The sequence below is a fragment of the Clarias gariepinus genome, chromosome 11 (assembly GCF_024256425.1).
Source record: "Clarias gariepinus isolate MV-2021 ecotype Netherlands chromosome 11, CGAR_prim_01v2, whole genome shotgun sequence".
In the NCBI taxonomy this organism is placed as follows: domain Eukaryota; kingdom Metazoa; phylum Chordata; class Actinopteri; order Siluriformes; family Clariidae; genus Clarias; species Clarias gariepinus.
The window spans coordinates 14,994,919-15,018,481 of NC_071110.1; the positions used below are offsets into that span (position 1 = coordinate 14,994,919).

Sequence of the window (23,563 nt, forward strand, 5' to 3'; positions counted from 1 at the left end):
GGTATTATCACACAACACAGTCTTGTCCTGTCTATCGTGTGGCATACTACAGTATATATCTAAAAAAAAAACAAAAAAAAAACGTGTGGCCAAAGGGGCGCAATATTGTAATTTTATATTCTAGCACTTGGAAAAGTTTAAAATCAAAATGAATAAAATGTCTAGTTGTGAAAGTAAAATTATCTTTCTGGTCCATTGTGTTAAATAGATGCTTTAACTGCTACCTTAAATGGGCAGCTCAAATGGACAACAGGCACCCAAAATTCTAATCTAAGATAAAAAAAATTATCTTTTGCACAAATAAGTAATTGTGTGCCTGTTTATGGGTTAAAAGGAAAAGTTTTTCAAAGGGTTGATGAAAAATACTATGCAACAGCACCCAAATCATCTTCAGTTTATTCTATAGCAACGTTGAATCTAAAGATCACGGTTATCAATTGCCAGTTTAACAACAGCCCATGTTTCACAGTAAATTTTCAATATTTGAGCCACAAAAAGTGGGTCTTGCTGTTAACAGCACTACAATAGCCATGCAAATGAATAGGAGGAAGCCAAAAAAAAAAAAAAAAAAACATTTTACAACATTTTAGAGTGGTACTTCAGTGGTTTACATATGGCCATGTACCTGTCATATGCCATTACTGTTAGAGTTGATACATCACATAAAGCAGATGAATATATACTGTAACAAATACCTGAATCAGACATCCAGCATATGAAATTTCAGGAAACTGGGTCGGTAAATCATACATGAATTTAGGGTAAAAGCCTGTAGTGCCATAAAGTGCATTTATACATAAATTATACCAAAATATGTACATGGGTTCATGAAGGTGCTTCTTTAACACAATGTATACAATAACAATAATAATGCACATCATAACATGATAAACCAGGGTGGTCAATAAAAAATAAATATATCTGTTTTCCAAGGTTACGTTTAATCCTGACAGGGAGAACACTAAGATGTTGGAACCATTATCCATTCTGAATTGAGTCTATAATAGAAAAAGTTAATTAATGACCACAGCAATATGTGTCATATACCGTTTATTACCCTTTAAGAAACATTAAATTATGTACAGTCATGTAGTTAATATAATCAAAATTTAAATACAAAATAAAATAATAATAAATATCAATGCTGTTATTATTTTCAAAACCTTTGTCAAGGAAACACCAGACTCCACCCTCAATCTCCGTTCCCAATCACCCAAGTTCTTTGCACACACCTGATTTACATTAGCACCACACCTTAAATACAAGTCACTTCCTCGCACTCAGCGTCTGACCTCAATCACAGGAAACAGACTCCACAACCTACCTAATCACATTTTTCGCCTACGTCCATGTATCGTCTCATCTCCTGGCTCCTCGTTTCATCTCTGAGTTCCTCACTGTGTTTCCTGATCCTGTTTCCTGATCCTCGTCTCCTGCTCGGAATTCCACTGACAACACCCACAAATGCCCGCTCCCAGAGGAAGAGGTCGTCCACCCTGACGACAGGTCCACCGGCCCTCAGAAGCGGTCCATGGAGGGGGGAGGGGGGTTCTGTCACAGAAACACCAGACTCTACCCTCAATCTCTGTTCCCAATCACCCGAGTTCTGAGCACACACCTGATTCATATTAGCATCACATCTTAAATACACCTCACTTTCCCGCACTCGGCGTCTGACCTCAATCACGGAAAACAGACTCCACAATCTACCTGATCATGTTTTTCGCCCACATCCATGTATCGTCTCGTCTCCTGGCTCCTCGTTTTGTCTCAGAGTTTCTCAGAGTCTTATCTCCTGCTCTGTCTCCATTGAATGTTCAACGTCATCACTGTTCGTCTCCTAGCCTCCACCAGCTCCTTCATCCACACAGCTAAGACTTTCCGGTTTTTCCATTTGAGTGTTTTCATTATTCCACAAAGTTCGGTTTTGTTTTGTAAGATCATTGTCTGGGTCTGTGTCCCCGTAACAGCCTTAATGCTTTCTTTAACTCTGGTCAGATTAATATGATTTAGATCTTAGATGTATTACATTAGTTTCCTAAAAATCAAAATAAATCAACAAACAAATAAATATGATATTCCAGCTGGTGGCTTGCTGTTTTTACCAATGAAGTGATTATTGGATTGTTTTATAACCAGCCTCATCATCCTTCTCAAATTCAATTCTCTTAAGACTCCCCCTGAATCACCTAATCACGATGCCCTGCTATTACTTTTCATTATCTCTTTAGTCACTAAAAAGAACAACCTTTTACAAACCTCTAAAGTTGTAGCAATAAGAGGGTAGACCTTTTATACAAACCCTGACACAATGAGTCAATTGTTGAATTTTATTAATGCCTGGTACTTGTAAAGCATGTCTCATACTTTTCCATCAACAGCCCTAAGAAACACATTGTAAGCAAGTTAAATAAAAACAGATCAATGCATGCTTCTAAGCCCTTCCAGTGGATGTTTCTTTTAACAAAATTAACTTCTCAACAATAAATTTATTTTTGTAAGAAAGCTTTTAGGTTGTGTTAGAATTATTTTATATATAAAGGAGTAATTTCTATTCTCTTGCTCTCTTCCTCATAGATCTGGATCTGATATTAACGTGTTAAATCTTTCCTGCTGCTATCTTCCTGTCTCCTCTTGGATCTGCTCTTTAAGGTGTGAACGCTCCCACACTCACCTTCCCATTCTCTCTTTATGTCTCTCTCCCCCTCTGTCTCCTTCCCCCTCTCCCCCTAACTCGAGCCAACATCTTGTGATCTCTCTCTGGACGGACACCTCTCTAATTTCCTCTCCTTTGATTCTTCAGGATCTCACCAGGACATTTACAATGGTTCATGTTCTTTGTAGTAACATATGTCTATGGTACAGGCGTTTGGTTAAACATGTATAAACCCCATCTTTTGCTGTTAATAAAGAGAGACCTTTCTGACAGACAACATGTGTGTGTGTGTTTGACTGTCTCTCCTGCACTCTAAAAACTAACTCAGAGGACCTTTTACCACTACTTGATTTAATACATGGATGCAAGATAAACATTCTAATTAATTGATTTAGATGAACTTTCTAAGTTGCAAACTTTATTTTTATAAGTTGTGATCAAATAATAATGCTGGTAATTATATTAACTTAATTTTGCATGTAATTTAAACTCAAATTTAATTGTTAATGGGTTTAAAAACTAAATTTAAGTTGTCTTAACTTTAAAAAGTTGGCATAATAAGTTAATTTTTTTTAAGGTATATCCTACCCCCTATGCCTGGACGTGTTTCAGTGGTAAGATTGTGTGTTAGCAGACTTATAGGCTAGCCAAACTCAATATATTTCTCAATAACTCAATAAATTTCATGGTGAGTAACACTTCATTTTACATCTAATAGTTCTACTAAAGTAATGAATTTGCACTTGTTTCATTGTGATATCTGCTCAGCAAGAGAGCTGTTTGAAAAAACATTATTCAAGTTTTGCTAATTTGACTATTTGACTGTAAGCTACATAATGTTAACTAATTTCAGTCACAGCCACAGTTTTTAAAAGTCTTTTGTTCATTCACATAGATGGTGGGTGCTTCCACTGTAGGCAAATTGTAGTAGCAAAGAAGTAAAAGCAGAGTGTTTCTTTTATTTTAGTTTGCCTGTATTTTAGTTACTTTTGTAATACAATTCAAAGTTAATATTTGTCTGGGTTTTGTGGTATTTTTCATAACATTAAAGGGTATGTAAAATGTTGGCATTGTGATTCTGACAGTATCACTGATGTGTATGTGTCCACCTGAAATTAATATTTTGCATCAATAGTTATTCAATAGACATCATCAATCTAATTAGATTAGTGTGTTGTTAAGTTTGTCAATATTGTTTTAAAAAATGGGCTGTGAGTGCAAACTGTAAATTTATCTCTCTCATTGGAAATGACTGATGCCATTCAGAGCTTAGTCTCTTGGAATGTTCTATAACATGCTACTTGGCTTTTAACTGTTATATTTATAGAGATTTGCCTAACTTTTTTGTGATAGCATAATTTATTATGCTTAGTTATTCTTAATGAGGACCAGTTGAATTTTGAGTTTTTTATTTGCATTTTGTGCAAGATTTATATATAATTTGTTCACATACTCAACTGCAGTTGAAAATAAAAGCTAATTGCACAAAAATAATGGTTGAACTAATGTCTTTTTTTTTTATCTACTACATTAACAAAAACCAAAAAACCCTACATAAAAAGAAACCTGAAAAAAAAAAAAATCTATTTGGAGTCACTTAATTTTTTAAATGGTTGCTATTTGAAATTTTGTATAAATTATTATAGTAATTAAACAACATATAAAATTGCTTTAAAACAATATGGTAAAGCCATTTGGAGCAACATAATTTATACGAGTTATCAACTTAAAAACTTGCCTTTTGTCTAACAGTTAATAAGTAAGGGGTAATTAAAATAATTTTTGACTGAAGAGGAAAAGCTAATTCCCCCAATGCAAAGAAGCTTGTTGGTTTAAAATAATTACAAATGAAGTTGTCATAACTCAAAAAGACTAATGCAAAACGTTGCGTTAATTTTTTTTGTTAAGAGAAGCTTACCGAAGTACAGCGGACAGACTGAGCAACTCGCCTCTCCTATACGTAACTTTAGAAAAACTTTACAGGTTGCTTAAAAGGAGAAATCTGTAACCAAAATCTGTGACTATTTATAATGTAATTAACATATCTTGTCTAATTATGTATGGATTCTAGGGTGGCCCAGAAGGCCAAATCATCTTTCCCGTATATGTGTTTTTTTTTCCCTTGAAAATGTATGCTTTTTCTGTTATAAATGTCCTTTTTTCCTTGAAAATGTGTGCTTTTTCCCTTATAAATATGCTTTTTATCCCTTATAAATGTCGCTTTTTCCCTTATAAATGTGCTTTTTTCCCCTTTTAAATGTATGCTTTTTTTCCTTGAAAATGTGTGCTTTTTCCCGTGTAGCCATCTGCTCTTTCCCGTTTGTGCGCAACTACTTTTTTCCCGTGTGAGAACTCTCTTTCTCCCATATTTTGCAAGCTAAAAGCTTAAGCTAATGCGCAAAGGACTATGGGAGTGGGGTCAAAACGCAACTGAACACAGAACCTTTTCGGATATCAGCTCCAGGACTTAACATCATGGAGTATACAGTCAATTATAGCGTGATAACGTTATAATTTTCACTAAATTTTCAACTTCACACACTTACCAGGTAATGTTTAATATATAAAATTAATCCGATGTTACTGTTTTAGGCACTAATGATAACTTTGTAGCAGTGTTAATACTATTGGAGTGTTTGGGGGAAATGCCGAGCTGAGTGTAAATGGCAGTGATTAAAAGGAATATCATCTCATTTAGACCATTAAACACTGATGTAAACCATCACCTTCATGGCATCTCTGTAATATACACCCACATATGGATTTATAAGCAAGCTAATATCACTATGCTAACCGCTAGCGCTTAGCATGGAAAACTAGCTTGTTCATTAATATATATTAGTTTAATAGTGTATTTGGAAACATATACGTGATGTAAACAGTTATCTCCATTGTTTCTGTAAAATGCCTGTCCAAATATGAATCTATAAGCAAGTTAATATAATTATGCTAAGCGCTAGCTTACTAAAAGAGCTAAGATGGTAGACTATTAACTGTTGCCTATCAACTATTGCTAATTATCCCTGAGCTGCTCCTGTTATGTGCTAAATGTTACAGATGGTTAAAGAATTGTTGTATGTAGTTTATTGGAGCTCCTGAGTGCCATATAATGTACAGATGTTACTCATGCGGTATTCTGGTTTTACCGTCACGCCTCACGGTGGCGGCAGTTGGGTTTGTGCGTTTGCTGGCTTCTACCGCTGAGTGGCGCTATATAACTATAGACTGACGCCTCAGGCATCAGTTCATTCTCTCAAGAATTAATGAGCCGCGCGCCGTTAGAGCTGCACATAGATAAAATCAAGTGAAACGTTGTAGTTAAACAAATTTATAATCACAGTATTAAAATTACAGTACAAATGTAGAGTTTAAATTAAATTAAATCTTATTAGGATCGAATTTAAGCAAAGTAAACGTTAACACAGTGAGCCTTTAGATTTTATCATGTGTAATTATAAAAGCTACGCCACTCTTATATTTTGTGTTCTTTAAATTTGTAGTAGATTTATTAACTGAAATAAACAAAAATTAATTACCATAAAAATTAAAACATTGTCAGGCCGTGCTACTGCGTCAGCAGATGTCAATGTGTTTTTGCGTTATTATAAGAATTAAATGCAGTAGGCTGTTATGATCATCATAATGTTCTTTAATAAATAATAAAAACATTTTAACAAATTACATTTTCACATCCCAGCACCCCCGTTGCGCTCTACCACCGCCGGCAAAAACCTTATAAAATACAAGTGAAACATGAATAAATTTATCATCACAGTACTAAAATTACAGTACAAATTTAGAACTTAAATATAGGGGTTTCTTAGTTCCATCGAATTTAAACAAAGTAAATGTTAGTGATGCAGTGAGCCTTTATATTTTATCATGTGTAACACTCGCGTAGCCAGAAAACTCTGGCTGTGTGTATCAGAAAACGTATCAGAAAACGTGGGTGAGTCACAGGTGTTGTCAGATTAATGGGCAAAAACTATATAATAAACCTATATAGGCTACATAGCCTTTATAAGACTTTACTTTTATTTAAGTGCACGCACAATGATGACAAAACGTTATGATGTAAAATAATGAAAGGAAACAGGGATACAGCGCTATTCTGTATCAGTTTCTGTGAAGCGTCAGAAAACCGAAACTCTGTGTATACTCGCCTCACAGACGTGAAAAATATATACTTACAGCAAGCAAAATGCCTGCTTTTATATAAACTAATAGGAAAAAAAAAATCAGCTTATGTAATTCGTATGAAACGTGGATTACTACAGCGCATCCATTCACAGCCGAAACAAAAAGACATCAACTTATCAATGAATTATTAAAATGGCCAGTCAGTTTCCTTGCTGTTTTCCCTGACGCATTCATAATCATTAGTCTAGTTCTGCCGGTGCTGTGTTTCTTATCCCCACCCCTGTTAAAACGGGGGTATTTAGAGGCTCGCCCGCGAGAGGTTGTGCGCGCACGGTCTACTAAACAGCTTAAACATATTTGTATATTATGACTGAGATAGGAAGGCGGCTCACATCGGCATGCATTTCGCACAGCGCCGCAAAGACAGCGCTTATTTAACACGTATAAATGTGTGTTTGTTATATTTCTGGGAAAGAGAAATCTCTTATAAATCTCTCAAAACGGCGCCGCGTTCATCTGACATCAAAACTCGGCAAAGTGAAACAGCGCGCAGGCTCACGCGAACATTTTACTTTCACTAAAAGATTAATTCACAACCACATTTTGGCCATTCACACACATGCATTGTGCTATGTTGTTTGTAGACACTTTTACTTTTCCCCTTCTAACCTAAGTTGTTACACACTTTCACTTTTCATCTCCACTTTGATCAAAATGCTCCCGATATGAGCCAACACGAGCTCATATCGTTTCATAAAGAGAGGCGACATATACTTGATTAAACACTGCATTTTTTTTAAAAAAGTGAAAGCGCGCGATATGAGCAGCTTTAATTATTAATAATTAAATAAGTATTAAATGGTGGACATAAACAGCAAAAAGAACAATACTATTTTACTTTTGATTATTATCATGTTATTGAATGCTTGTTTGAAACTGAAGGTTTATTCACGACCACATTTCGGCCATTCACACACATGCATGTTGTTTGTAGACACTTTTACTTTCCCCCTTCTAATCTCCCCTTCGATCAAAATGCTCTGTGTAAATTTATGCCACGAGTCATTTTATCATACAAAGATTATTACGTTGTGCTCGGGCCACTAAGCGTCTGTGGATTCCAAAATTGACATTTTTACCATTTTTGAATCACTGGAATGGAAGAGATAGAAAGTTTCCTAATCATAACACGCCCTGTATTGTTTTTAATCACTCGATACACAAACATCTGAAATAAAGCGGATCACATCGGCGTGTGTTTCGCACAGCGCCACAAAGACAGTGCTTTTTTTAACACGTATAAATGTTTGTTATATTTCACTAAAAGGCTTATACACACATGCATTATGCTGTGTTGTTGTTGTACACTTTCACTTTTCATCTCCACTTTGATCAAAATGCTCCCGATATGAGCCGACACAAACAGCTTCGAAAAATCAGATTATTCATCTCATAAAGAGAGGCAACATATACTTGCTGATTAAACACTGCAATTTTTTTTAAGTGAAAGCGCAGCTTTAATTATTAATAATTAAATAATTATTCAATGCTGGACATAAACAGCTAAAATCAAGATAAATGTTATTCTTTAAATTTTTATTATCATGTTCTTTTGCTGTTTGGGTTCAGCGTTAAATGATTATTTAAAACTGAAGCATCTCTTGTAGATTCATGCCACGAGTCATTTTATAATACAAAGATCATTACGTTGTGCTCGGACCACTGACTCCAAAATTGGAATTTTTACCGTTAAAAATAAAAATGTTTTTACAAGCCCTTGAGCTGTTGTTTGTGCTATTTTCTTTAATAATAACGATAACAGTAGACAGAGAGAAACATAGAGTCTGTCTAAACAAAATTAATTGCAGCCGTTTGCAAAATGTCCCCTTGCGCCACCTGGCAGTCATTTCACAAATTACTTTGAACTGCGACTGATTTATTTTGGCTGTTGCCGTTTGCCACGACAGAGTGCGTGGCAGTCATAGACATTCGGTGTGAGTAACCACTGTAAGAGGAAGGAAATAACACAACATAACCTAATTGATAATGGTTACTGGTCTGTTTAAATTTTGCTATGAGACAATATGTAAGTTTTCATAATGCAACATTTTATTTAGAACTATTTTATCAATAATTGTCGAAGTGTCTTGTCATTACTCAAATATTTAACGGAGATTAGGGTGATCAATAATGCTATGACATTGTCCTTATTTGATAAACAGTTTTATTTTTACCCACAACCGATTTAGTGTTATAACAATGTTCACGGATAAAAACCATTAGCAATTTATAACCAAAAGTTTTGTTTTGCCAAACAGATAGGCAGCAATGTGGAGAAAGCTGTAGGACTGGAGGAGGTGGCAGGAGCCATTCAAAGCCTGAGAATTTTGCCCTAAATTGGACAGGCTAATTTACGATTGTTGGCATTGAGGAAAAAAGTGCAGACTTCCAATCTGGGACACACTTTTGAGACACCAAGTGTAGTTAGCACATTACCACAGATTTCACTACACCAAATAATTTGCAGGTGAACAGAATCTTCTAAGTTGTTTTAGGTTATGTAGGGGTCACAATTGTAAAACTAATTAAAATTAGGTACTTATTTATGACAATTTTACTTCCTGTACTTGGGTGAAATTGTACAGTCATTACATATGTTATTAAAATTTTACTACATTCCTTGTGTGTTATCTCTATTAGGTTAGAGGTAATCTCTATTAGGTTATCTCTATTAGGTTCATCCATTCTCTCTCATATAGTCAGTGAAAAATCAATGAATCAATGAATTAATTAAGATTTTATTAAATAAACTTTTTTTATAGTAATGAATCAAACATGTATGACTTAAATTTATTTTGGGGGGACCAGATATTCTATACTATACTACAGATATACTGTAAGATTGATAAATTTATATAAATTGTTTACATTTGTTCATGGGCGGTATACAAATTTAATAGGGTTTACTATGAAAAAAAAATTAGATAATTTTTTTCTTGTTCAATTGGGTGCATCAACAAGCTTCAGTTACTGTAGTTCAAAATGCAGCAGTAAGAGTCCTCACTTAAACCAGAAGATACAGGCACATTACCCTTATGTTATCCTCACTGCATTGGCTCCCTGTAAAATTTCGAATTGATTTTAAAATACTACTGTTGACGTATAAAGCATTAAATGGTCTCGCACCGCAGTATCTGAGTGAACTGCTAGTGTCTTAAGATCCGCCACACCTACTTCGATCAAAGGATGCAGGCTGCTTGTCAGTACCATGTATTATATATACTACAGCTGGGGGCAGAGCTTTTTTTACTTACAAAGCCCCTAAGTTATGAAATAGCCTTCCAATTAATGTTCTGGACTCAGTCTCAGGGTTTAAGTCTAGGCTAAACACTTATTTATTTAGCCAAGCATTTTTGTAAATATACTTGTAAAGAAACAGATCTGGGAGACTCATGTATGTAGAGTATTATGGTGAACTGGTATTTTTAAATGATGTCTTTACCATTCTCATTGATCACTCAGATTTGTTGACGATGAAATGATTGGTGATTTAGATCTTGTCTCATGGATACCCCATATGGTCTGCTTGGGATGCGTGTGGTGACTGGGAGGGATTTCACTTTTCCACAAAGACAGGCCTGGCCTCGACTGATGCTGCCAGCTGTTCTCTGAGGACGTGTGACTGCAGTCACTTGACAGTAACAACCTCCAATAATGAAATAGACTTCATATTAACTTAAACACATCTGCTGTTATAATGAACTTCCAGCCTCCTAACACACAGTATGTACTGCAGATCAATCCCTGTTATCCAAAATGAGGATGAGTTTCCCATTTAAGTCGGGTTCCTCTCAAGGTTTCTTCTTACTGCCATCTCAGGGAGTTTTTTTCCTTGCCACTGTATATTTCACACAAACTTCAATAATTGTTTTGACTGTGTACAGATGTTTTGCGACAATGTCAATTGTTAATTGCGCTACCCAAGTAAAAAAAAAAGGATGCTAAGTTTATTAACACTAGAAGCGCCGAGCAGCGGTCATTTGACCGCAAGGGGGTAAAAAAAAAAAAAAACTTCACACTCGATCAATTTCCAGGACCCTCCTTTCATGACTTTTCCTAGTTCTGTGAGCTTAATCACCCTGTATGCTTAAATGTTTAAAATCGCACCAGTAAAAGCCAGTATAAAGCTATTTTGCTCTTATTTACGTGAAATCGCTGACAGCTGCGCGGCGGCATGACGTTTCCTGTCTTTTCCAACCTGCGATTCTCATTTCTCTCAGCAGATGGCGCAAGGAATCGCGCATACTATTTATGCGTCATTCAGTGCGTATATGTAACTATCTCAGGTTTCATTCCATATATGCAGTTTATATATATATATAAATGCTTCCGTAAAATATCGACAATTCGCCATTCGTTCTGGCGTTGATAATCAGCGATATTTTATAAGGACATTTAGGGAATTTCGCTTTACTTAATTTTATAAGGTTTTGAGAAAATTAATTAGTTTATTCGTTCTGTTAGAAGCTTCCGTGAAATTATCTCTAAAACAATATTGTTTTACATATTACATATGTAATGACCCCTCCTGAGGATATAAAGCCTCATTATTGAATGTAAATAAATCAGATATACTACAGCAGATAATAAACTATGCTATGTCATAACCGAAGCAAACACCACGATTATGCCTCGTTTCGTTCAGTGTTGCTAGGCAACGGACCACACGCCTAATCGGTTCACTTGGCCGCGGTGTATTATAAACCTGCGGGATGTTTCACTGCTTATGTTCATGTAATAAAAGCGAGGGAAATGTGAAAGTGATGTGTGGCCACTGAATGAGAACTAAATCAAAGATTTCGGTAACTACACTGAGTGTAACATCTGCATAGTGACACTAAAAAGCTGAACACCTTCACTTTTCCTTTTACCTCTGAGAAAGAAAAAAAGCTGTATGTTGTTTGTTTATATGTAGAATGTTTATAAAAGTACACGAAGTAGGTGCGCGCGCGCGCGCACAGACACACACACACACACACACACACACACCTCCCCTGAGCCCTCGGTCAACATCTAATGACCGTCGATATGCAAATGAGTCAAGACGTAGCCTAACGTGGTGTCGTGTCGGATTTCAGCGGTCACGGAGAGGAAAGACTTTGAAGCAGTTGCAGCGTTTTTTTCAGTTACAACAAGCACAGCGATGAGTCCACGTTGTTTCACTGGTTATGACATAGTGAAACTAAACAGCTGAACAAATTCACTTTTCCGTTTACCTCTGAGAAAAAAAAGCTGTATTTAGTTTGTTTATATTCAGAGTAACACCTTCCAACCACCTCTCATATTGTATACTAACATACTCTATTGTTAGTTTTAATGATTTGGCTGAAACTAATTATCACTACATAAGTACCCCAACACCATGTGTTTGCTTCGGTTATGACATAGCATAGTTTATTATCTGCTGTAGTATATCTGATTTATTCAAATTTAATATTGTTTTAGCGATAATTTCACGGAAGCGAGTTCAGAACTAAATCGCTGCTCCGAGACGTTCAGAAGCTTTAAATAGAATGAACAAACTAATAACATTTTCTCCATACGATATAAAATTAAGTAGAGCTTTCCTTTTTGTTATAGTATGAAGCCCCTAGATGGACAAAGGAGGAGAAAAAACGGCAGAAAAAAGTCAAAAACTTTTGGTTATAATTCCAGACATGACTTGTTTTTTCCCTCTCCCTTTTTTTTCCCTTTTCCTTTGTCCCCTTAGAGACTCTGTAGTAGGTTTTCTCAGTTGAATATGAAAAAAAGATACCGCTTATTATCAACGCGGGAATGAATGGCGCATTGTCCAAGTGCAAGTTGATCTTGAAGCTAAACTATTTGCTTTGGGTGAAAGCGCCATCTAGCGATCATTGTGTGTCTGCAGCAGCTTCCCATTCAAAACAATAGGCGGTCAAATGACCGCTGAACCGCTTTTTTAGTAGGTGACACTGGCGCGGCGCTTCTAGTGTTAAATCCTAGCATGCCAAAGCATACTTAAGTGTACTTGCTCCAGACTAATGACTAGTATACTTGAAGTTTGGAACAAACAATTTTTTGTACTAAGTGCATTTAAGTTAAAATGAAAAAAAAAAAAAACAACACAATTTTAAGTGTATTTAGTATACTTTTGTGTGCTAAAGTGAAACAACTTTAAATACACTTAGTACACTTAAAGTATATGGCTGTGTGAGTTTTAACATACATATGTGACAGTAAATAATGAAATTTAAGGATATAATTTGCAATTAATACTGTATTGCAAATTTGTTACCAGTACACTAGGTAACAAGTGTTTAGGATAATTTACAAATGCTGAATGCATTTTCTACACTAAAACATGTTTTTGAAACACATGACATCACAATACATTACTGAGGGAGTTTTTTATTCATGAGTTCAACAGATTTAACTTGCACAAGGTTACAAAAAAACAGTCCTATTGTTTATTTGTGTTCAACAAAACGTTGGGTTGTCTTACAAACAAACAACTAAAATTTAACTGTTGTCTGAACAATGACAGACATTAGTATTGGAATATACTGGTACAGTATTCAAACCTGGTGTGTTGATTCTAGCTGTTACACAAAGACTGCAAACAGGCCGAGAGCTACGGAGCATTATACCAGCAGTGAAGTACATAAGATTAAGAATTTAACACATTATACAATACAATACACAAACTATGTACTTAATTTTAAACTACTTTAAAAAGCACGAAATGTACCTTATGCCGATGAAAATAAAATAACAACCTTACAAACTAACGTACGCAATGATGCAGCTTTCAGGTGTATAACTAGAATTTGGGGAGCCAATCAGACAACAGACAGTAGTCTGAATCTGCCCACCTCCATTTTTTGATTGGCTGGTGTTGCGCTGATTCCAGTCTCAGGTGCACAGTGCTAAGGCTGCTGCAGTTTGTGCAAGTGTAGTTTTATGATAGTGAGCGCACAGAAGATAGGGAGTGCAAACATATACAGGTATTATCTTGAACGGGCAAAAGGAATTTTTAGCGCACAAAAATGAGTTTAAGAGCGCGCATGCAAGAGAGAGATTCAGCGTGCAAAAACGAGTCTAAAAGTGCACGCGCACAAAAGAGTAATACACTAAATATTAGCATAAATAAATACATATAAATAAGTACATTTAAATTTAACTGAAAATATACTGAGACAACCGTATATTAAAATGTGTAGAATTATTATTTCGAGCATATTTTTTAAAACAATATACCAAAAATACATTGTAAAAGTAAAAAATAAGTGTGCATTGGAAATTAGACCAACCTTGCACTTAACGTATATTTTCCAAAAATACATTTTTGGACCTTGTACTATAATACAATTAGTTTGAAGTATGTTTAAAGTTTAATTCCAAAATTTGGTAAAAGCATGATATTAATATACTTTTTACATATTAACTTGCAATGTACAGTACTATAGAAAATTTCAATATATTTGTAATACAATAAAGTGTTGTTTTTTTTTACTGGGGTATACAAATAAAATTCTATTGAATTAAATTAATTGTATTTGCAGTGTAGATACAGATTCATACAAATGACACTTAAACATGTATTTACAGTTTAGAGAATTGATGAGGAATAAAGAGATCAATGTGTCGAGGTGTAAATGCGACACAGTGCCTCATTTACGCCAACCAAACTGTGGATCCTGTGGTGTTTTTGCAATTATGGTAAGTAAACAATTATTTATCTTCCTCAGCCATTATAACAAACAAAGGGGTGCTTCCTCACTGAAATCGTCTTGGGTTACTTTGCTGTAACCCTGTTCCCTGAAAAGGCAGGAACGAGATGCTGCGTGAAAACACTATGGGAACATAATGTGTTGCCGGTTGTGAAACACGCAAAATTTTGGCTTATATAACCTCGGTCAGGTGACGTTATCTGATGAGACGTACCTGCAGGTTATAAATAGGAGTAAACCGGAAACATTCCTCAGATCGATTTTGTCTGAATGGACGTCCGCACGCAGTGCGGAATTGGAGCGCAGCATCTCGTTCCCGCATTTTCAGGGAACAGGGTTACAGCAAAGTAATCCGAGACGTTCCCTTTTAAAGATCGATTGTCACAAATCAATCGCTTGGTAAGATTTGTGAGCAATCACTTTGAAAGTCAACATTTCAAGCTGTATTTATTTATTTTTAGATAGCGTTACAGCCCACGAAAATATAAAAAATGGACGCAGCCCCCCGTTCCTCTTGGGATACCAAGAAATACTGACTGTAGTAGGCTGATTCTTTGTCTGGTTGTCATGCACACTCAGAGCGCGACCGGCACTAGGACCCGGAAGTAAGGCGGTCGCGAACCAGGAAGTATAAAAAGGGTAAACAAACCTCTACACTCTGCTCAGTCATTTGAGTTCGCCCATGTCGCCTCGGACCGTTTCACCGAACCGTGAGTACTCACCCTCTTGGGTTTACTTCCAGATTGAGTGTGTGTTTATAGGACGCGGGTTAGATTTGTGTCTCTCCCTTGCTCCCCATTTGTGAGAGTCCTTAGATCAAATAGCGTGATTATCCTGCCTATTCGTGTCACTCCGCGTTTGGGTTTACCATTCACGCTACAAAGGGCTAACCGCTAAAGCTACGTCTTCTGCTCTCCTCGGGTTAGTTCATGACAGAATGACTGAGCCTTCCGCGGTAAACCCAGCGGAGCACGCGCGTCTTTGCGATGTGGTGGATCGGCATGCCAAGCTAATCGACAAGCTAACCGGGGATCTTACTACTCTGCGCCGGAGCATCCGAGACGTCGCGGCCTTGCGCCGCGAGGTAGCGGAGCTTCGGCGGGAGAACGCGGATCTCCGCGCAGCTGTTGCTGGCGCGGCTAGCCGGCCCCCCGCCGCGGAGGCCGCGGCGCCGCATCAACCCCCCCCCCCCTCCTTCTGATGTTTTTCTCGCGCTTCCAGATAAATGGAATGGCACGGACGGGAAATGTAGTGTGTTTTTGACAGCGCTAGATCTGGTGTTTGAGTTTAATTCCACCAAATACTCCACCGATCGGCTACGCATTGCTCTTCTCGTCTCGTTGCTAACTGGGCAGGCAGCTGAGTGGGCCACGGCGGTACTGCGCTCCGACTCAGAGATGGTACCAAGCTTTATCACTTACGGCAGGGAGAGTCGTCCGTGAGTCGCTACACGGCGGATTTCCGAACCCTCGCCATCCAGACCACCTGGGGAGATGCCGCCCTCCGCACGACTTACTTCGAGGGACTGGCATCTCGCATTAAGGATGAGCTAGCCGGACGAGAGTTGCCCGCGACCCTGGAGGGTCTCATCCAATTGGCCCTCCGGATTGACCAACGCATGCTCTCGCGCCCGAAGCCGGCTCCTCGGACCCTGCCGCCCTCCATGTCCTCACCCACCTTCTTCACCCCGGCCCCGGTTTTCGACGCCCGATCTACCGTCACTTCTACAACCACCGGACCTGCCGGATCTCCACCTCCCGCCGTGGTTAACACAGGAGCCGGGGAACCCATGCAATTAGGACGCGCCTCCTTGACCGCTGAAGAACGGGAGCGACGATTTAAGGAGGGACTCTGTGCCTATTGTGGGTCAGCGACGCACCACCGAGCTATCTGTCCAGTTCGACCGGGAAACGGCCAGACCCGGTGAGGAAGGAGGACCACTCGCCGGGTCATATCCAACTCTCCTCCACTTCGACCGATTCCTCCCGTCTCACGGTTCAAGTACACCTCTATTTTGGCCACAAACAAGTTAGGAGTACTGCGTTCATCGATTCCGGTGCCGCAGGTAACTTCATTGACTTCTCTTATGCCAAAAAATTGGGGTTAGAATTCGAGGCGTTATCCCAGCCGGTTCGGATTACCGCCGTCGACGGTCGGCCCCTCTCCACCAGTCCCATCACCACCCAGACTCGTCCCATCACCCTTATCATCGATAAACATCAGGAACAGATCAACTTTTATGTCACCCCCATCTCCTCTCCTCCAATCATCTTAGGTTTTCCGTGGCTCATCCAACATGACCCTCTCATCTCCTGGAGACAGAACCGGATTCTACAGTGGGGCGCGACCTGTACCGAACTGTGTCTACGGGCTGCGGCTGGGACGTGCTCTAGGGAGTCCGAGGCCCCCGATGTCGATGTCAACGCCATCCCCGCCGCTTATCGGGACCTGGCGGAGGTCTTCTGCAAGAGACGGGCCACTCATCTTCCCCCTCACAGACCGTACGACCTCGCAATAGACCTTCAGCCGGGAACTGTCCCACCCCGCGGCCACCTCTACTCATTGTCATCCACAGAGATGCAGGCTATGGAGGAATATGTGACCAACGCTCTCCGCCATGGTACCATCCGGCCATCCTCTTCGCCTGCTGCCGCGGGGTTCTTCTTTGTGAAGAAGAAAGGAGGCGAACTTCGCCCATGTGTTGACTATCGGGGGCTCAATAACATCACCATCAAGAATCGACATCCGTTGCCTCTTACCAACTCAGCCCTGGACGTTCTCGCTGGTGCTACCATTTTCACAAAGTTGGACCTCAGGAGCGCCTACAACTTGGTACGCATCAGAGAGGGCGATGAGTGGAAGACGGCTTTCATCACCCCTACAGGACACTATGAGAGTCTAGTGATCCCATTTGGACTGTGTAACGCCCCCGCCGCTTTCCAACATTTCATAAACGATGTCCTCCGGGACATGCTAGGCCGGTGGGCATTCGTTTACCTGGACGATATACTCATCTACTCCCGTTCTGTTGACGAACACATCCAGCACGTCAGGGCGGTTCTAAAGAGATTACTTGCCCACCAGCTGTACTGTAAGTTGGAGAAGTGCGCCTTTCACGAGCGCTCCACCACGTTCCTGGGTTTTATCATCTCGCCCCAGGGTGTGGCCATGGACCCGCAGAAACTCGAAGTTGTGCGTCATTGGCCCCTACCCAAGACCCTCAAGCAACTTCAGCGGTTTCTCGGGTTTGCGAATTTCTATCGTCGCTTTATCCGGGACTACAGTACAGTTGCCGCGCCACTGACCGCCCTGACTCGCCCATCATCTTCCCCTTTTCGACTAAACCAGACCGCCGTCTCTGCCTTTAAGAAACTCTGCTCCCTTTTTACCACTGCTCCTATCCTCCTCCACCCGGACGCCAGTAAACCCTTCGTTGTAGAGGTGGACGCTTCAGATGTGGGCGCTGGAGCTGTTCTCTCTCAACGAGGTCCAGATCAGAAACTACACCCATGTAGTTTCTTCTCCAAAAAATTCGATTCCACTCAACAGCGATACGGGGTAGGGGACCGCGAGCTGTTGGCCATAAAGTGGGCTTTGGAGGAATGGCGTCACTGGCTCCAGGGCGCCAGGGACCCATTCATCATCTGGACGGACCATCAAAATCTAATCACCATCCGAAACCTCAAGCAATTAAACCCCAGACAGGCGCGGTGGGCTCTATTCTTTGAGCACTACAATTTCCATCTCTCCTACCGCCCGGGGTCTAAGAATACCAAGGCAGACGCGCTCTCTCGTCAACATGAAACTGACAGCCCCCGGGTAGACCCCGCGCCTGTCCTACCACCCTCAAAGATCATCGCACCCCTACTATTGGATTTGGAAACGAGGGTTCGCCAGGCGCAGACCACAGAGACCGAACCGGCAGGTGTGCCGCCTGGACGGCTCTATGTGCCCACCAACATGAGGTCCGAAGTACTCCAGTGGGGCCACTCCTCCCCCATCTCGGGACACCCGGGCATCCGACGCACTCTGCAGTTCCTCCAACGGGACTTCTGGTGGCCATCCATCGTGAAGGACGTCCGGGAGTTCGTTCAGGCGTGCCCGGTGTGCGCCAGGGCAAAGGACACCAACCAACCTACCTCCGGCGAACTCCAACCTCTCCCCGTCCCTCGCCGACCCTGGACGCACATCGCCGTCGATTTTATCACGGGCCTGCCGGCCTCCGAAGGAAAAGACACCATCATGACCATCATCGATCGGTTCTCTAAGGCCGTGCACCTGGTGGCCCTCGCCGGACTCCCATCAGCCAAAAAGACAGCAGAACTGATATTAGAGCATGTAGTCCGTCTGCATGGGTTCCCAAAGGACATCGTCTCGGACAGAGGCCCCCAGTTCACTGCCAGGTTCTGGAAGGCTTTCTGCCGTCTGATCGACTCCACCTGCAGTCTATCTTCTGGATACCACCCTCAGACTAACGGTCAGACGGAGCGGGCCAACCAACAGCTGGAGCGCTATCTGAGATGCTTCATAGCAGACCGACAGCGCTCCTGGGCTCGCTACCTCATCTGGGCAGAGCTTTCACACAACCTCCACGTCTCATCGGCCACAAAGCTCAGCCCCTTTGAGGTATGCTACGGTTTCCAACCTTCAGTGTTCAACCACCAAGAACCGGAGGTCGACGTACCGTCAGCCCAACAGTTGGTCCGCAGGTGTCGGCGGTTGTGGAACATCGCCAATCGGGCCATCCACCACGCCAACGCCCGCTACACCACCCAGCATCGCCGCCGACACCCCCCGGGACGATTGTACCACGTAGGTGACAAAGTTTGGCTCTCCACAAGAAACCTCCGCCTTCACACTGAATCCAAGAAACTTTCACCCAGATTCATCGGTCCCTACCGCATCTCCCTTCGGATAAACCCAGTCACCTACCGGCTCCAGCTGCCTGCGGCGCTCCGAATCCACCCAGTATTCCACATCTCCCAACTCAAACCTTTCATCACATCACCCATGATTCCACCCACCCCCCCAGCTCCTCCTCCCCGGATCATTGACGGTGGTCCCGCCTACACCGTTCGCCGGATCCTCGACTCGCGCCCTCGGGGTAGAGGAATCCAGTACCTGGTTGATTGGGAAGGTTACGGCCCCGAGGAACGGTCGTGGATCCCGGCTCGGTTTATCCTCGATCCTGAACTTATACGGGACTACCGTCGTCGGGTATCCTCCACCTCAGGACCGTCTGGAGCCGGTCCTGGACAGGGGGGTACTGTCATGCACACTCAGAGCGCGACCGGCACTAGGACCCGGAAGTAAGGCGGTCGCGAACCAGGAAGTATAAAAAGGGTAAACAAACCTCTACACTCTGCTCAGTCATTTGAGTTCGCCCATGTCGCCTCGGACCGTTTCACCGAACCGTGAGTACTCACCCTCTTGGGTTTACTTCCAGATTGAGTGTGTGTTTATAGGACGCGGGTTAGATTTGTGTCTCTCCCTTGCTCCCCATTTGTGAGAGTCCTTAGATCAAATAGCGTGATTATCCTGCCTATTCGTGTCACTCCGCGTTTGGGTTTACCATTCACGCTACAAAGGGCTAACCGCTAAAGCTACGTCTTCTGCTCTCCTCGGGTTAGTTCATGACACTGGTAGGGGAACATGTTCTATGGCCCCTATTCCCAGCAACTTCTGTCAGCAGATGCACCCTTTCTGGTCTCACGGGAGTGGAGACTACACCGTTGAAACGCGGAGGGTGATTTGAGAAATTAATCCTGTAGCCTTTTTCTACAGGATTAATTTCTCCAGTTTTCTGCCAGTTTTTCTACAGTCTTTAACACCCAGGAAGTTATGCCTGGCAGTAGCTTCCACACTGCCAGTTTCTCCGAGAGGGGCACAAGTCTTAGCACTTCGGCTGCACGGGGGGGCGGGGGGCATATTTAGTGGTTAGTGGCATCCTGGAGTACAGCAGGATATGACTGAAGGACTAACATGCTGTCGGAGACCGGTATTGTCTGAAACACAGAAGGCGGCGGACTAAATACCGACCCCTTGGTGGTGCCAGGGAGGGCACCTTCTTATATGAAAGAATGTTATGCACCCCTTCCCGGGTAACATTTTGTCACCCCCACGGTCCTGGCGGCTAAACTTCTTCGAAAAGAAGACAGTGTGGCGGTCTGATCTCTTTGAGGCGGCTTGTGAGGGGCGGCGAGCGGCGAGCCGTACCCCAGTCCTTACAAGGGTTGCCCGGCTGCTGACGCTTTCCTTCTGCGCATCTGGCGAGAATCAGATCTGGTCGAGACTGGGTGGCCGACAGACTCGACTCTTGAGCATGGCGTGGAAGAATTTTCCCGAAAGCCCATGTAGCCCAGCTTCCCGAAACCTAGTGGCGACGGAATTAACAGCGTCGTCAAACAGGCCGGAAGGTAATACTGAGGCATCAAGGAGGAATGTTCAATCCTTATCCCTGATGCCTGTCAAGTTTAATCACAGGTGCCTCTCTGTGGACACCAGGGAAGCCATAAAACGGTCGATAGCACGGGCCGTCTGCTTGGTCGCGCGAAGGGACAAGTCAGTAGCCCGGCGTAATTCTGTGAATGCTATCTCATTCACGGTACCGCTCGTGCTCAATTCCTTTAGCAGATCAGCCTGATATGCCTGCAAAACCGCCATGGTGTGCAAAGAAGCGCTGGCCTGACCTGCTACTTGAAAAGCCTTTCCTACGAGGGTAGAAAAAGTTCTACACGGCTTGGAGGGAAGTGTTGGCTTCTTCAGTGAGGATGATGTCCCAGGAGAGAGATAGCCCGCGAGTGTCTCTTCTATCTGGGGCATCATCATATAACCTCGTGCTTTTGCATCAACGATATTCGCATAAAACGAAGTTGATGGTACAAAAATACAGGAAGAATAAGGCTTGCTCTAAGAACAAGTCAATTCGTTATGGAGGTTCCCAAAAAAGTGCAGAGAGCGGTGTTGTGGCTCTATCTCCTGGCCACCCGACAGGAATCTGTCATTTAATTTAGAATGTTTGGGGAAGGCTTAGTCCGGCGGCCAATCAATGTGCAGCCGTCGACTGCATGCTCCTTAGAGGAGCGTTCTGAGGTAGCTACTTCCATTTTTACAGAAGCAAGAGAGTGAGTCTCTTCTACACACTCACAAAAAGCACCGCAGCGCGCTTGTGAAGTGGAAGGAGAGACTTCCCGATCGGAAGTGAGGGCGAGAGAAATAAGGGGAGATTCCGTCTCGCGCACCTCGGCCAAATTAACTTCTCCTACTTACTTCCATTTCCGTAGTATAACAAGTACTGGTGCCAGTGTTGCAGAAACACTTAGTTGTTGTTATGTTCTTATGAAAAATGTGTTTATATAATAACAATTATTAAAATATTTTTTTACTATATAGATCTTCTGTGATTCATGTAAAATGTGGTAGTGATGGGATAGAAGGGGTATGGGGTAGAAATTTGGATCATTTTAGTGACTCTGTTCTTTGAATCTCGTTCATCAAAATGAACAAATCAAAATTAACAAAATGTTAAATTTCCAATAAACAGACCCCCAACACGTTTACATACACAAATTTTGGCTATAGTTTCAGAAATGAAAATATTACAGTGCAGCTAAGGACATCAGTATGATAAACCGAATAAGCAGCTAACCTCTCATATCTCATATCACCTCTTATATCTCTTTAGTTCACCTCTCAAGTCTTTTGGTCCGAATTGTTCGTTCTTTTGTCACGGAAATCTCAATGCATTACATTAGAAACAGAATTGAGCAGTTCTTCTCATGAGTTCTCTAGTCTGCGTCTTTGATTCTTTTAAATCTATTGCACAGCATACCGATTTGGACCAAAAGACTTCTGTTCCCTGTACATAACCTACAGAACAAACATTTAGTGACATCTATACCATGGGATATAATTGAATCTAATGTATGATTAAAATGATGAGTTGGTCTTTTTATGTTCTGTTTAACCCCAAAAGAAATTTAATAAATCCAGAAATGCGAGTTCTACGACATAATTTGCATTGTCTATATGAATGTTAAAATCTCCCACGATCTACATTTTTCAAAGCTAATCAATAGATCTGACAGTAGTTGTCCAAACTTAGCGTAGGGCCCAAGGGGCTATACACGGTGGGCAGAGCAAGATATAGCAGGGATTTATTATGTATGTCAGTGTAACATTAAGGATGAGCACTTTGAAGAAGTTAAACCTAGGTCCTGTTTTTTGTGTAATTAAATTGTTATAAATAGTTGCAACACCACCACAGTTTGACAGGGGTCATGCTTATAGAAATATATGACAGTGTAGACTTATTCAAACTAATATATTCATTTGGTTTAAGCCAGATTTCCGTAAGGCAGAGTGCATTAACACAATAATCTAAGATAATTTTATTAACAATAAGTGCTTTAGGCGCAAGGGATCTAATGTTAAGAAGCCAAAATCTGATACATGAGGGAAGTTATTTACATAGAAAGAAAAGTGGAAACAGTATCTGACAGTGACAATTATTTCCATCGGAATGTGTTTCCCTTGCTATAATGAATATATTTAGAAGGATAAAACTCAGCTCATTGCTAAAACATATTTGAGCACATAAGTACTAATTACATATATAACTCATATATTCACATTAATAACGTAACAAATTTACTTACACTAATCAAGTGTTATATAGAATCATATAATATTTTATATAAACTGCTGAAATATGGGTTGCTAAAACTTAAAAGAAAAAAATCTCATATGGGAGCCCAGAGCAGCAGGGTGCTTTCTCACATTAGAGAGAGACTGTTGAGTCCCTCCCTCAGCCAAGAGTATATAAGGCGTGTGCATTGAATTGCTATTCAATCTGCTCTGTTCTTGAAACAGTCTGCTCTTTGTCTGTTTTTGAGCTGACATTGGGTTGATTCACTTGGGCTTTGTTGCTGCAATAAACTCCAGCTTCAGCTTCATCCAGATCAACAGACTCTTTTTTTTGATACTATTAAAGTTTAAGTTACAGCTTATGTTTTAG

The 23,563-nt window shown here is 41.0% G+C and overlaps 1 pseudogene; it reads right to left on the reverse strand.

Moving 5' to 3' along the window:
- Positions 1–417: 417 nt before the first annotated feature.
- LOC128533327 (olfactory receptor-like protein DTMT) lies at positions 418–986 on the reverse strand (annotated as a pseudogene).
- Positions 987–23,563: the final 22,577 nt, after the last annotated feature.